Source organism: Lissotriton helveticus, chromosome 4_1 (assembly GCF_964261635.1).
Source record: "Lissotriton helveticus chromosome 4_1, aLisHel1.1, whole genome shotgun sequence".
Classification (NCBI taxonomy): Eukaryota; Metazoa; Chordata; class Amphibia; order Caudata; family Salamandridae; genus Lissotriton; species Lissotriton helveticus.
The window spans coordinates 1,903,897,701-1,903,915,289 of NC_136063.1; positions in this window are offsets into that span (position 1 = coordinate 1,903,897,701).

A 17,589-nucleotide genomic window follows, 5' to 3' on the forward strand; every position below is an offset into this window, starting at 1 on the left:
AAGATTTATTGTTGATGTGCAGTGTGTACATGTGATGTAAAGCACTCTGACACCCTGCATTGGGATGAAAAGTGCTATAAATGAAATAAAACAAAATAATGGTATTTACATTATTGTGTAAATACTGGAACAGACCAACACATCTAACACATCTAACATTCTTACAATACAGTCATATCTCTTATGTACAGGGGTTGGACAATGTAAAAAGCATGGCATACTTAAGTGTAGTAGAAACAACAACCTGTGAGCCTTTGTTTCCCCCGTGCATTTGCATCTAGGTATGAGCCTGTGGTAGCTCTCAGTCAGGATAGTGGAAAACAAGGAGGACTGATGGATCCTCAAATTCAGCCTTTCTTATGGGCCCAGCTGGAGTCTAAAAAATTAAGCCCAGATGTATGCCCTATATCAGAATCGTATAAGTACATCTAATGAATTTAGAATGAGTATTTGAGACAGAGAACGAGAAACGTCTTTGTTTCCTCTTCAGCAGAAATCCATCAAAATGGTTTGGTCATTTTATTCCAGATATCAAAATGTATGCGAACAAGATGCATCAGAAGGGCAGGTGGGTTCAAGGAATGGTTATTTTAGGTGGTATCAAAGTCACTATTAACAATGGATATGAGCTAATAGCTAACGTTCAGTTCTTTTTACAGTTCCCTTTATTTGTAGTTGGTGAACAAAGAAAAAACAGGCTGCAGTTCCAAAAGGTGGTTTCAATGTTACCTATTATGGTGGCTTCACTATGATGTCAGTCTTATCTCATGGGAGACTTTAAACTTTGGGCAGACAAACCCAATTCCAAAAACATTTAGGACATCTTAGATAGCTTACTAACTTTTGACTTCAGCCCACTGGTGAATGGCCCGAACCACACAGCCAGGAACATTTTAAGTTTAGTATTTGACCTCCTTGGTCCAATGGGGCTTCAGTAATGTCCTTTGATCCTTGGGCGTCCTTCAGTACTGCTCACAGTATGCGGGACGGACCTCCTTTGGTCACAGCTGTAGTTTCTCATTCCCGGGTGACAGTCCGAACCCTTAGTCTCAGAGTCTCCGGCAAACCCCTACTGGCATATGGGGTCGCTGCTACTACACTCAAGTCCGGTCTCATTGACCAGGCGTTAATGTTCACTGTAGGGCCCTCTCTGGCACACAGGGCCACCTACCACTAGGTTGTGCAGGCCTGTGCCCTCCACACAACCCTCGCTCCTCGGCTCAGTCCCCAATGGCCCACCCGGCTCCCAGGGGTCACCAGATCAATCCAGGACACAGGCTACGGCCCGATTGGGGCAAGAATGGATTAATCACATCTCACACAGGCAGTCTTCGTGATACGGCTCCCCCTGGAACTTGCTCCTTCCAACGCTCTCCTCTTCCTCACAGGGCACACTGGTCTTGGTGAGCAGGCAATCTCTGGTGCTCCTGGCTCCAGGGCAGGTGGTCTCGGTTTCCCTGGGTGATATCCCCTTACCCAGTGGGGAGACTAGCAGACCTGTGCCCCCAGGTCCGGTCCACGCAGAAGTCTTGCTGAGCTTCTCCTCCTCAAACAACCTGTCTGACTGAATGGCAAAGGACAACATTTGAGGTCTCAAACTCCTCTACTGACTTGTCCTTTTTCAGACACAAAATGTAATTTATTGTCCAAGTCTTTGAAGTTTTATTTTGGAGTTCTGCTTTTTTTATAAGGGACATCTTTCCACTTTTGTCTTCCTCCTGAAGGATGTCTGCCACAGCAGGAAAGACTCAGCAGCTGATTATCCCACAACAATATTCATGGGAGTGACCAGAGTTCACACGTGGATTTCAACCACAGTGATAAGCTAATCAAAAGGTTAATCCTGGGCTCGCAAGCCTGATCTTTATTATACCGTTATCAGCCCCCCTCTCGCTCTTTCTGAAATGTGTCCTGGCTCTCCCATCCTCCAGTGCATGGCCCTCCAGCTTACAGGAATGCAACAATACACAAATCTGACAAAAGACTGTCACTCACGCCCTGGTCACCAGCAGACTCAACTATGGCAACGCTCTCTACGCCAGGAATAAACAAATACCTAACCCGCAAGCTACAGAACATCTAGAACGCCACCGCAAGACTGGTCCTCAACTTGCCAAGACACTGCCACATCTCCCAGCACCTGCAACACTCCACTGTCTCCTCATCGAGGCTGAAGTCACCTTCGAAATATTCACCCACGCACACAATGCCCTCCACGACACGGGACCAGCATACCTGAACAGCCGACTCAAATTCCACGCACCCCAAAGAACCCTACAATCAGCGCAGCTCTCCTACGCTGTGGTCCCCCGCACCATTAAAGACCAGATCGGGAGGCTGCTTCTTCTCCTTCCTCTCGGCCAGAGCCTGGCACGCCCTTCCACTCCACCTCAGACAGACATTGCTTCCCATCTTCACAAGAAACCTCAAAACCTGGCTCTTCAACAGACCCCCTCCTTGATGGACTGGAACCTGCAAACCCACGTCCCCCCACCCCCAGCGCCTTGAGACCCTTACGGGTGAGCAGTTGCGCTTAACAAATGCCTGTTTGATTGATTAGGGGATTCCTCTACTTCTCAAGCTATCCAACAGACAGGGCTGGGCCTTTCAAAATGGAACCCAAGGTCCTCCATTCATCATGGCGGTGCAGGCACACTTGCCCCCAGTGTACATGCACAGTATGCTTACTACAAGCTCTGCTAGCTCGTGTATTATGACACCACAAGCATAACTGCATGCAGCAAAGTCATTTAGTCTGCACACACTGTTAAGTACCACAGCCTTTCTGTAGTGTACCAGAGTGTGTTATTTTAAAAATACACACTGCCAGCATACACACATTTACCATGTGAACTGTTCCACACTTCTCCCCTTGTGTAGTGTACTCTTTGCGAGTTCCCATGCACTCAGCAAGTTTTTATCACACATGGCCTGCCACTGCTACCCGATGTAGACCAGGGGTGAGTTAAGCACACAGCAGCTAAACTTTTAAAAAGGGGAGTGAGCCTGTAGACCTCACTCCAGTGACAGAGGGTAAAAAGGTTCTGTTCACTACACGGTATGCTACTGCCACCGCGCTTTTGCTGCTTAAATCCTGAGTGAGGCAGTAGCCTTTCACCACTCTCAGGGCAGCGCTTTGGGCACCCCTCCTGGTCCAACAAGACTACAATCTGTGAGACAGGCCTACGTCATAGTGCGCACGCATGATCAGTGTTTGCCTATGACAAAAAATCAGCATTAGGGATCCAGACAATAGTACAGTTGGTCATTCAGGTCAGGGGTATGCGTCTCTTATGAAGTAGAGGACTTTTCTGTCCTAAAAGTATTGAAACAGCAAAAATATTACAATGTTTGAGCTGGCCGGACCACTCTGTATTATCATTCCAGACCCACATAAAAGAGGGTCTCAACCACCCCCTTCAGACAAAATGCAAACAGTTCATCTCTGATTAAATCAGAAAGAATCTGTCAACTGCTCCAGGTCCGGAAACCAACCTACCACAACATACTAATACAAAATGGCCTCTCTCACATCAAAAACAGTTAGAGACGAAAGTAAGGGCCTGATTTATATCTTGCCCATATATATCCTCTGTCGCAAAAGCAATGGGTTATACATACCACCAAGATAATGACCTGCCCAAACAATTTAGATGCAGGCAGATCTTGGGGCTTATTTACAAGGCCCTTGTGCCACTTTTGCGTCACTTTTCCCATGTTAAAAATGACGTAAAAGTGGCGCAAGGGCCTTGTAAATCTGCCCCCTTGGGTTAATCCCGACTGAGTCTACTTCATCTCTGGAATGATTAAACCCCTCTAACAGCCCAATGGAGTTAGGGGCATAGGCGGCAGACTTCTAAACCTGCCCATCTAATTTAGGTGGGGAGAATGAGAGGTTGCTACAGCGCGGCTCCAGAAATCATTTCTATTCAATACTCACCATTTCCCTGAAACCTTTAAACACACAACCATACGTCAGTGGGGCCCATAAAACTGCACATTTACGCTGTTCACTTATACTTGGCTTCAAGGATTTTGGTGAATCTCACTGGAGAAATGCTGTAACATTTGGTGGAGTGTCTAAAACCTATTTAAATCAGTTATTATTTACACCTACGGATTATTACACTTTACCATGGTTTTATTCAAACATTTTAATTATTCAGACGCACCACCATAGTGGCAATGGATCTGCTAGAAAGAAAATTAGGCATAGGAAAATCACAAGACCAGCTTTTAAAATTCCATTTTCCCAATTTTATTAAAAGCAAAACTTTATTATGTCTGACATTTATGCATTAATAAATTCTTTATTCAGTAAAATCCTAAACTTTATTTCAAAATGATCATTTTATTTAGAGCTCAGGAAAAATCGCTTATTTTAGAGATCAGTAAAAGTTTAGCAAAGAAACAGATAGTTCCAAAGTCATTCTCTCCTAACATCCCATACTAACACCCTCCTCTTATCCTTCAGTCCTGCAAAGCAAACAAATAAAGTTCATAGAATCTTACATCCAGGAATCGGTCATCAGTCAGGCAGCACTTCCAGTAGAAATCGAAAAAGCGACCCCTTCTAGACAAAACCAGGGGTTTTTATACCTTAATTTCCTAACTTAATCTATCTAAAAAGTAACTAGCACTACCTATTCGAACTCTGATTGGACAAATTTGGGGTGGGTGAGCATCTTCTCACCATTAAAACATCATTTTCTTGACAATTCAGCAGAAAAATAAAGGGTCTTTGTTTTAGGACAGTCCATAGCTTAGCTATTTCCTCGAGTTGAAACATCGGAACCTTTTCCCATGATCACAACATTCAAGCGTTCATGTTTGGCACCCATCCTAGGTTCTGGGCCAAGGTAGCCCTGAACCTCCTCGAGCACAGGCAGTTCACTCTGACTTGCAGGCTTTTGGCGCGCCTGCGCTGTCCAGCTCTTGCTCACAGTTTACCCGAGCATCCATCTTTTATTTAGGCCTCAGAGGCCACTTTGGAACTATCATAGAAACAAACACAAATTCATGTTAATTATTGAAATAAAACCCTTCTCTTTACCTCCCACCATACTAATGCTTCCCCATTAGTTGCTACCTAGCAAATAAGCCACACAAATGCATTTTATACTTACATAACCGACCACTTCTTAGCACAAAAATGTATACAATAAGCACATTTAGTCTGCGTTTGTTTATATTTAAGCTGCGCATTAATTCACAACACAATAACAATACATATTAATTAATTATATGGCAAATGCAAGCAGAATTAGCACTCCCGTGTATAGAATAATGTATGCATCTTATACTATGGTTGATTAATTTTCACAAACATGTCATTAGTGAATGTTAACGTTATGGAACATTGACTTTGAGAGGGGTACACAAAATTTTGCGTTTGCCACCTCGCTCCATCAATGTCCGTTTTTACAACCTATCACTGCTAGGAAAACCCTGGCTGTAAGGGACAGTGAGTGGTAAAATAATGCTCCATTGGTCATGGAAGAGGACTCCTATGGTGAGGGGAGCATTTTTATTTTTAAAAGAAAATCCCACTTTGGGAATTTCTTTTTGAAAATAAAAAATAAAATAGTTTGGTGCAGGGATCCGGCGCGTTTAAGGAGCACTGCACCCAACTGTAAACAGCATAGATAGGCACCACTTGGCATTTCCCATTGGGGTGGGTGGCACCTCCATTAGGGCAACAGAATCATTTACTCCATCTCCCTGACTGAGAAACAGGCTACTCGCCAACATCTATATCTAAATTTGGCCCTAAGCAATAAATGGTCAATGAAGAACCAGCGGAACTAAAAAAAAAAAAAGCTGCCACCTGGAACAAAGATGTCATAAAATACTCATGACTGCAGGCAAGACAAGTTGAAATATATATCTGTCTATAGGAGAGGTTATCAAAAATTCATAGAAGAAGGTACAAAGGCATATTTCATTAAATGCATCATGTGTGCCTCCTCATCATAACTCAGCAGTTATTGTCATTTTTTCAAAGCAAAAATATAAAAAACTCTTAGACGACATCATGCTAAATACTGTCCCACCCCTTCTTCCACCCATTTCCTCACCAAGTCTTCAAGCTACGCTCTGTGCATTTAAGCCTTTGGAAGGGAAAGACGTACTTAGTCTAGCATTCAAGAAAAAAAAGTCTAACATGGGTGTGGAAACGTGCACTGCAGCATGCATAAAACCAGACCTCACTTGTGTGATTAATGCTTCATAGAAAGTTTATTCCTGATACTACTCTAATAAACAATCATGACACCCCTGTTTACAACATACATGATAACCTCACTGCTCCTAGCTACCTACAGCCCAATCTTCAACTTTCCTTTTTTTTTTTTAAAGATAATCTTTTTATTAGAATTGTTTTGAAAACAACACCATCACATGTAGAAGAGATCATAATAATCATTAATCAGAACAAGAAATCAATTTTTCTAGTTAAAAAAACACTATATTTGAAATAACTCAGAATAAAAACATATAAAATATTACAAACTTTGCAATGATGCAATCCAAATGAGTTTCGAACAAGAGGGGCACGATCTACTTTTTTATGAGATGGAAGTCAATTTGAGTTAATTTAGGACTGGAAGACGTTAACTGATTAAAAGGTTAAATACTTTTAGATGGAATAAATTCTCAGTGCACTAGATGAAAATCAACTGTTGGCTCTTATTCGTCTCAACAGCTTGGTGGAATGGCAATAGAATATTACCTGGAATAAATAGCATGTCCAAATGTAGTAACTAATAAACACCACACACAAACCAATACACACGAGGGACCTTAATGGGAGTGAGTAACTCGTACTACTCTTTCGTTAACTTAACATACATGAAATACATCTAATTAATTGTAGAATGTTCTTGACTGTGAAAAAAATGTTATTTTGAAGGATGAGAACCCTCAGCCACCCAAGAGTGGCATGCTTCATCATTGTGTTTCCTCCTTACACGAGGACCGCAAGTTACCAGGTGTGGGCTACAACTCTCCACCGGAGAGGAGCTGAGGTGTTTTGGGTAGTCAAGATGAACTTGAGGTGTGGGTGAGAGGCAGAGTTATAGTTATATAAAGTGTAGTGAGTCCAAGACTATCTCCTGGTAGGCTAAATATGCATTTTAATCAGGGGCCTCCAGTGGATAGGATTAAAAGAAATCTGAAGTGGGATCTGGAAAACATATTCCCCTGAGATGGTCAACATGTTTCTGCCATTTTTGGGACCCGGTGCTGGGTTCTGTGGCCTTTGTCAGGACAGATTCTAGCAGTCACTCTGTGATATTAATATAAACATAAAACCTGATGCTGGCCTATTGGCAGTAGGCTAAGAGATAATAAGTAGCCCACAATCAAATTTTCTGTGCAGTACCTTCATACTACATCCTGAGGAGACAACACATATCAGCATTATCCACAGGAAACATTAGAAGAACTATATTGCTCTCCACCAATGTACACACGAGTGCAGTGGAATAGATATGAGCGTTGTTGCCCTCAATGTAGGAATTCTGCTCACTCTCAAGCCTATTAGGCCTCCTAGATCACGAAGCTGCTTAACACAATGTGTAACAAATAGTGATTATAGTAGAAAGTAGGACAACTCCTATAGGTAGTACAAAATAGACCAAAAATGGGGGAGTGAGGGATCAGAGAATATCACACATGGCCCACTCAACTCGTAGTTCTAGGAAAAATAAATAAATATAAAAGGTGTTCTGCACTGTATCACAATATTGACTGCTTGTATTGCATAAAAACAAATGTGGAGATGAATATTCTTAATTGTTGACACCATGAGAGGGCACTATGGGCTCAAAGCCCAAACAATCAGGAGTGTTTCATCCACGGAGATGTCCATTGGGACAGTAAATGGCCAAACACTGCATGTGGCAGCTATGTCTTCATCCCATTAGTGAAGGAGAAAGTCACGCAGCCCCAACAATGTTGTACATATACTGACAACATATGCCTCTACTTTGTGCAGTAGTTGACCCCAGGGCTCAAAACCGCAGAAGTCATGCACGAAAATGTCCAATCTGGACAGTAAAAGGACAAATGCTGCATGCAGCTTAGTGCCAATTTGCTAATACCCCATAAATGAAGCTAGGGTCGAGCGCCTCTTTGGAAGTTATGTGCGCAACTACGTGTGCTCATTTTGAGTTCATTTAGGTCTGGAAGACTTTAGCCGATTAAAAGGTTAAATACTTTTTAAAGAGTAGTAATCCTCAGAGCACTGGATGAAAATCAACAGTTGGCTCCTATTCTCAACATCTTGGTGGCATTGCACCAGAATATTACCTGAAATAAATAGTCTGCAAATTGACTGTAGTTTAGATCCTTTTTTAACTAATTTCTTGGCATTACTAGATTTTAACGCTGGTGTACGTATAAACTTTGCTCTTCCTTTATGCTGTATCTTATGTGCTATTAATTTTTTTAATGTATGCTTTTATGATTTCAAATATGAACTTCGTACTTCGAATAAAGCTTTTTGAATTTGAATTTGAATTAGCATGTCTTAAATATAGTAATACATTTATTGCCCGATTAGTGTTAATATTGTCAAATCAATGCCCAGTGGGATAACAGCAACAAAGTACAAATTGGTACTGAAACGACTACCTCTCGGAATCTGTCCTACAGGATTGCTCAAGGATCATTTCCCTCTATTTCTGTTCAAATTACATATGTGCCAAATAAATCTTCATGGATATTCTAAATGGCTGTTATCAACGTATGTGGAGATTTTGTTGTGAACCCCTAATTTTATGCATTTGATTTGTTTTGATATAAACTTAATAAGAAGATATACACCCAGCTAATGGAATTTATTTCTTCAGATAAATCTCTATATGCACTGTGCTAATTGATTTGTGATGTCATGGCTGGACATCTTGAAATAGCCATAGATTTGTGTGAAAAAAACAAATCCCTTGTAGCCACCATTACCTGTTTAACTTTAAATACCCAAGCCCACAAGGGTAATTTGGGTTGCCCTTCTATGTGTAAAAACGGTTTGAGAGTTGGCATTCTCCAGCCTTAGCCTTTAGTGCATGTGGACTGTATCTGGGTCACATGACTGGGTGGAGCTGACAGTTGGGCCTTATGCATTCCTCCAAGCAAGCCACACACGATAGATAGCTTAGGTTTGCTGGATTGGGCCATTACTAGGAGGATGGGGGGCGGAACTGGGCACAGCCCTACTTTCATTTGAGTAGGCTGTATCTTGCCTCCACACAAAGGGCTGCATACCCCCTGTAGTAAGTCTGGAGCCGGCAGGGAAGGCAAAAAGCCTTGGTACTTCAAAGGCAAACATTTATAAGCTCCTCCCAGCTTCCAGAGGACCAGCACCAGGTATAAATATTGGCCTCTGACATCACCTATTCAGCACACTTCTGGACCTGCCTATATTCTGCCAGGAAGGAGGACTGCTGTGCTGCTACAAGGACTGCCCCTCTTCTGGACAGACAGTCTTTAACCCAGCACCTGGATTCTGCCATCTGTGAGTCTACCCCCCAAGTGGTGGCACCCCAGTACTGGACCATTGGAAGTGGGTTCAAGGTTCTGTGCTAGCCTCTGTGAATCAAGTGGAACCAAAGCTTCTCCTCTGCTGCGCTGTGCAATCCTCCACAGAACTGATGCATTGTGTGAATCAGTTCGGTTGCAAAGACCTGCCTCGCGTTGCAAACTGTCGCATGGCACAGACTCACGCATCGCTAGTTGACAGTAGCCTCTATAATGACACTGGACTCCGCATCGCAGTGTCAATGCTCTTCTGAACTGACGCATAGCACCGTCTGTGCGAAGCATCCTCAACTCTGGACTTTGCATTACAAGCCCTCATTGAAGGGATCCGAGTTGATGATGCAGGAACTCGCATAGCGGCCTTACTGCATCTCGGAACTGACACATTGCTTCGGCTGCGCGATGCATCTTTTCCGCTGACTCTCGCAAAGCTCCACAAACCAGGATTTAAGGTACTTTGCTCAGTGGGCATAACTTTTTCTTACACATACACCTGCATTTTTCTGCCCTAAATGCCTTACTAGGAATTAGTCTCCTCCTCTTCATGCAATGAGATTGTACAGCACTCTACACTAATTTAGATCTCCTACAGCAATTGCAGCAACTATAGCGGTTACAATCTTTTGGGTTACCATGCTCTTGGCAACAATTCTCTTGGATTGTTTATAAGGGCAACTCCTCCAATTCAACTGCTAAGAATACAAAATACATGAACAAGTACTGGAGGCTGCCTCCTTACGTCTTTTTCGGGCTTTTACTGAATTACTTGTCTTGTTGATGACACGTTTATGACAGCAGATCAAAATATCATAGACAATGCACATCTGAATTGTATTTTGAATAAGGCCCGATTTGTACCTACTGAATTGTCCACAGCACAACCCAATACTTCCTTTCTTTTCACACTTTGTATTTCTGTATCATTTGTGTGAATCACCTGAGCATCAAGCACATTTTTCACCTTACTGTTTACACATTAAACTAGACAGTTATGAATCTGTAAAAATGTTTTTGTGACTTTGAGTGTCCTACTTCTGGTTTATTCTTATAACTATCCACTCAAGACCCATTGATTACTTTAGGTTTGTGGGTAAATATTGGGGTAGCTCCTTGTGTTCACGGCTTCAATTGCTGAGGATTTTTGCCTCAGTGCTGAGGTCTTTTTTGACTATGTGGGGAATTTGCGCTTAAGCTTCGATAACTTTTTTTCCCACAAAAGGTATCCAAGCCAAATTTGCATCCTGTTTTTCCAACATCCTGGGGATTCAAAGGCATTCAGGGTTTGAGGATATTACTGGGTGGGACTGAGGAAAAGGGCAAAATATAGCTACATTTTGAGCTTTAAGGGAAAATAGGAAAAAAGTGCTTCGCAAAAAATGCATTTTTTTTCAAAAAATGGTATCAACGAAAGCTATGCGATGCTAAAGTCATCATCTCCCTGCTTTCAAGAACATACAAAGCTGAATCAAAAAAGATTTTTCTTTTGCACCGTTTTGGCATTATTTGAGCGAGGTAGCCCATTTGTCCTATAATTTGTGCTTTCGCCCTACTTCCAGTTTGTGGTGGATACTGATGGGTAATCCAGGAAAATTATAGATTTTTGGGAAGTAGACAAAATTCTGAATTCAGCAAGGGGTCATGTGGAGATACCTCAAACAAACTAACTGTTAAAACAAAGAAATACTAAAAATGATTCGGAAAAACGTAATTCATGACTACACTTTCATGTGCAACTTTTCATCACGATGGCCGATTTACAAAAGCAATATACCATTAAGTCTACTAGAACCTTCCAGTTGTAGGGATATATAGGGTTTGTAGGTTTTCCAAGAACTTGAGGAATCCACAGCCACTACTGAGATACTCTGTACAATGGTTTTTCATTGTGTTCCGAGTATAGACCAATTCATTTGATGAAATACATAAAATGAAAAAAGGGTATCAAGCAAACTTGTGTATTTCTGAAATAGGGACAAAATTTGGAGTTTAAGAGCAGTGGTTATTTGTATATCTCTCAAATTCTGGGTACCCATACTAGCATGTGATTGAGAGCGCCTTTTTCAAAATGACTTCTTTTTTACACACTGGCTTACATTTGGAAGGCACAAATGCAGCGAAATCCAGTTAAATGTTCCCACATGCCAGAGACAGTAAATGGGCCAAAATGCAAAATGGAAGCATCACATTTTTCCACTGAAAACGGACCTTTTTTCTTTTTTGTAATGTGGGTAGCCGTGGATGATGGGCCCTAGCCCAGTCGGCACCTAGGGAAACCTAGAAAAGCTGTACATATTTTAAAACTAGACACCTAGGGGAATCCAGGATGGTAACACTAGCATGGTTTTCCTGCGGTTCTCTTAATCAGAATCCCTTTCAAACCTCAAACTTTGTCTAAAAACACATTTATGTGAGAAAAACGTCTGGAATCTGGGGGGGAGCAACACATTTCCTTATACCCAGGAGTCCACCATGTCTCCTAATAAAAATAGTACGTCACTTAGCTGTGCAGACCTAATGCTTGCGACAGGGAAGGACCCAAAACGCAACATAGACACATCTAGCTGTGGATTTTGGACCCTAGCTCAACCTAGGTAAGTCCAGGGTGGGGTGACTTGCATGGCTCTCACCAGGTGTTCATACCCAGAAGACTTTTCGAACTTCATACTTTACCTAAAAACACACATGTAGGTGTGGCAATGTTCAGGGATCTGTGATTAGCCACAAATTTTGTACCACCCCCACGTCTCCCGATAACAACAGTACCCCACTTGTGTGGGTGGGCCACCTCACTACAGAACACAAACCCCATTGCAGACCTTATTCGTGACTGCCTCTTTACCATTGAAATGTCCCTGATGGGTTGTAAACCTTAGCCCTTTGAATTGCAAGTTTGAGCCTGATTAGTTTGTTCTTATAGGGTCTCAAGAAGGTCCTGCACATATGACTATGTTGGAGCTCTCTGCTCCTACAGGGAATCATCTGATTCTGGTTGTTCCATCTGAATCTGTACCACATGTCTTCCTGTTTCTTCTGCAAGAGTATGTGCTCTTCATCCACTATGGACAGATTGGCTCTTATGAGTTAGTAATCTGCTATCTTGTCATCCACTGTCTCCTCCAGTAAATGCACTCAGTCTTCCAGGTTTGAGACCTCTTGCCATTCCTTTCAGTTCATATTTGAGTTTATTCTTCACTCAGATTATATCTTCTCTGATGTCTTTAGAGCAGCATTCCCAGAAGTTTGTTGTCACTTGTTCTGCTCCAGCTAAGCCGGTAGATTGATTCTGATCTATCACCAGGGCTTTTGGGAGAGTTGCTTGATGGTCCATCTTAACGTTGCTTTGAGTGAATATTTCTTTTATGGAAGTGTTTTTTCTGGGTTTGAGCCCCTCCATGGTAGTTCTGCTGTTTAGGGTTCAGCCCAACTATGCACCCCCTGTAGCCTCTGATAAATTCTTAAACTAGAGGACATGCCTGTGCAAATTGCGATCATTTCATGTTGAGTCGGTTGCAATAGCATGCTCTCTCTCATGCCCCTAACTTCTTGATGCTTAGGAGTACTCATATAATTACTGTTCACTAATTCCCCATATGAAGGGCCTCCATTCAAAGGCGAGTAGATTGCACCTTTCCAACCTCAGATCACCTCACATTCCATTTCTATAGGATGATACAGGATTGATAGGACAGAGTTGGGTACTGCTAGTAAATAAATATAGCCATTTCTCCCAGTGAGGTGCCGTTGCACACCTTCCAAGACCAAGCCAAGATTATGCTAATCCAGAGAAAAAACACACAAAGCCCATTACGGATTTCCTTCAAGACATAGGGGAAGACATAGATGAGATCACCCATTTTACAGTGTCTTTAAGGTGAGAAATAAAAGAAGACGTCCCAAATGCAGAAGTGTTAGACCGGACATCCTTAGTTTGGGCTTCCCCTGAACCTTTTGCCATCTTAACTTCAATTTCCTGAATTTATTTTGTGCTTGCATTGCTCTACCTTAGGGTGTGATTCTGCGCAAAATAAAATAGAGGCAGATCAATACAGTGACCGGGTCCTTCTTTTCCTTATGCATTAGGACTCTGGCACTTTACCACTGCTATTCAAAATTAAAAGGGGGAGGTAGAATGTGTAGATTCACTCAGCTTCCAGGCTATATAATCAAAAAATCAAATGGGGAATGGAACACTTGATACTACAGCACCAGGGTTCTTCGGAGACCTTCTTAAAAAACCCTCATACACGCACGTAAGCGGTGTGGTGGTATATCTTGATTCTCCACCATTATACGTAGCGTGGGTGCATCATCATAGGGTCTTTGTATAGTAGTATGCAACCTCCACCCGTAGGTAACCACTGGCTATGTAGCAGTGTTCAGAAATAGTGCTCAAAAAAGATGTGTAAGTGAATATAAAAAAATCCTTGGATCAACAAAAAATGTATTTTAATAAAGAAACGTGATTCAAGAATTATTTTAAAAAAAAAAGGGTTTTGTATAGATTGAGATCGTGTTACTAGATCTACTATACATTAGATTTGGTCAGATGGTCGACATTTTTCAGCCCCACTATGCCCAGCCGGGTCTGGGGGGCTTTCTTCAGGACCGAGATGTAAGTTAAAATACTTGCACAATTGGTGTAGCACAACAGTGGTTATATTTTCCACCTTCTGTTTGGTGAGGTCAGTACTACCTACAACCAAAGAAAGACATCAAGGTAATATGTTGATATCTATTATTTAATGTGACCCTTTATGAATAACTTCAAATACTGATTTAGTGATGAGGTAAATACTTTAAACACTAATTTCGTGAAAGGAGGGATACTGTGAACATGTTCCTAAGAATGGAAAGTTAGTCCTATCTGTCCATTCTTAGTAACATGTTCACAGTATCCCTCCTTTCACGAAATTAGTGTTTAAAGTATTTACCTCATTAGTGCTATCTGTCACCATGATGTATAAAGGTTTATCTTATATTCAAATTATTGTAAATGAAGATGGAGACTAAAGCGCTTTATTTATAATTGTATACTGGACTCATAGTATGTCAAAAACGTCCTCTGCGCAGAGAATCAGTAATGCATAGCAATCGTATTTGGTATTATCATAATTCAAAAGTATTTGCCCCTCTTACGACAGTTGTTATGCCAGAAATCGACTTCGCAATTGTTAGTAACATTCGTGCCCAATGAGCTATTGTAATTCCAGCCGTACCTCTCAAGTCTAAAATAATACTTCCTTCGGGGGTCAAGAGATAGTCTTCTCCGTCGTCTGTGTAAAAAGGAAATGCATAATTAAAGGAACGGTTTTACTTGGTTTTCACCTCGTGTTTGCGGCGGCATGGCGGTTCCTCATCAGCTCTTTGGAAGTCCCTTGCTTGTAATGCCGCTACCCCCGGAAGTGACCGGAGCGGGTCTCCGGGGCTTTTGTCTATTGTCAAAGCCTATGGGAAATTAAGAAAAGACTATATGGAAGAAAGATTTCCGTATAATATCGCCGATTTTTATCAATGAAGTGTGAAATTTGTGAAAAAATATTTTGTAACGATATATACCATTGTTATACCTATTTGGCCATTTATATAATACTTGTGAAAATAAGTACTAATATCGTTGTCTGGAGATGTTGTTACTACACAAGCATATAGTTTCGGGCATTTTCAAGAAGCCGATAACAACAAGGTGTTATATTGATTTGTAGTTATGGTGGCCTCAATCAGGACACAAAGGTCAGTACTAATATCGTTTTTTGAGATGATGGTATCTCTGTGCAGGCATCAGTACACATATATTTACCGATGGTTATTTAATTTTGGTGACATTCATATGGTTATGTACTGGCCTAAATCAGGACATAAAAGTAAGTACCAATATCAACAAGCACTGGCGTTGCCAATAGGTTTCGCATTTGGAAAGTTGGAGCTATTGGTTTTGTAAATGACATTTTATATTTATATATCGTTATTGGCATTGTCAAAAACAATAAATAAATATAAAATGTCATTTACAAAACCAATAGCTCCAACTTTCCAAATGCGAAACCTATTGGCAACGCCAGTGCTTGTGTTTTTATTTAAATTAACTTTTAACCCATGATTCAAGGCATACTGGGCAGTTTCACTAATTAGTCTCTGCAGTCCCACCTTACTGTAACTGAGCAAGAGAATGTCGCCAGTGCCCATTATAAAAGGTGTTTAAGACAGTGGTGAGCGCAGTTAGCCACCCTGTAAGCTGTACTGTGATGTGACAACCAATAAACATTCCTCAGTTTACAGTGGCAATTACCTGCTCACATCTTCGTTCAGGGCCTGACTATGTCATGGGTAAGGACTGGAAAGGAGGGGGTGAACCACTTCTGTGCAGGCTCAACTCACCATTACCTTTCTCTTCAGCCTAACTGTGACAGATGCTGCCAGACTACCATCCTAGCACCAGCCCCTTCTACTCAGCCCTGCAATACAAATACATTCGAAGAGCAGGCAAAAAGTGTTGCATGCACATTTGGTCTCACCGTACTACATTCCCATGTAACTACTCTTAATTTCCCACAGGTTCGTTGAGGTGCACTGCTGTTTGGCATGTGCCAGTATAACCCACAACCTATTGTCTTTCTCTTGGTGTGTATCGAAGCAAGACAAGGCCTCAAAGGTCACCAGTAGGTTTTACTGTCATTCACAAGGCAGTGCCATGAGAATAAGAGAGCAGACAATGCGGGCCAGTTCTTGTAAAAGGTCAGTAGTGTGGACCAGCAGTTGTTAATCCCTGTTCCTCCCACCACTACAGCCCCTCTTCCTCCAGCACCTTCTCACCGCAACTCCACTCTGGCAGTCCAGCCTGGACATTTAGTTCTCTTTAACGAAGCTTTCTGGCAGAAAACGGTGCTGGCCTCAGACGACTCGACACCGCAGTAATTTCTAATAGGGTTTAAAAGCAAATCCTTCCCTTAGTCCCACCACAATCTCTAGGACATTGACAGCTGGTAGACTTTTGTGCATGCGTTTAGAAAATATCCCTCCCCCACAGTCTATCTTGAACGTGAGGGGGGAGGGAGGAATTGGGGTGGTGAAGAGGAAAGGGCAGGGTTAAAAGGCGTGCAGCGGGCTGCAGATCTAACCATTCACTCAAAAGTGTAGCCCTGCTATGTTTGTTGAAAGTCCTGATTTTTTTTTCTTTCCCAGAATCTTTCCTGGGCACCCTAAATTAGATAATGCATAGATGCACCACTTGCAAAAAAAGGTCAAGAATAAAAGAAACATGTCTTAGCAATAAGAATCATAGGGAGGTGTATTTCAAAGTGGAAATGAATCAGTTGGAATAAGACGGTGCGTGATGAGATAATGATTACCAATGTATTCGACTCGAATAATTCGAGAGGTTACAGATTAACGGCAAATTGTGAGAATATTTGTTTCAGCGCAATACTAATTGTACAGTTTCAAAAAAGGAAGTGAATTTTGCCATTTGACTTGGGATGACCCGCTGCCCAAAACTAAACAATAGCACATTATGACTACAACCCATTTCCAGTCACCAGTCGTTTAACGGACGTCTCTCTCGCTGCAGCATCTTCTGCCACTGCGGCGCCACCCACCACGACTACAATTTGAAACACCCGGGTGCTTGTAACCAATCAGGTAGTTGCGATCTTATATCCTAAGTGGTGGAAAACCGTAGTGCGCTTGGATTGGCCAAATAATTGGATTGGCTGGAGAGGTTACTCTTAATCGTTCATTGGTTGTATTGCCTAAACGACTATACCTAGAAAGGGATTGGCGGGAGAAACGGTTTCCAGTTGTTCATTGGCGTGATGTCCTAGACAGGGCTGATGTTTCGTTTTTACCTGCTGCTTGTTTTGCCTTCTTGTCCGTTGGTGGGCTCGTTGACTCGTCACCAAATATTTTTACTCTTCCATGTCAGTGAGTCAGCACCTGGAGGGCTTACAGCGAAAACAGGGTCGGAGCTGGTGAGTAGAATTCACTCCAAGGCGGCTTTATTCTTAGGTACTAAACTCCAGCTCTGTTCTGTGACGTTCAGAGTCGCCGATAGCCACT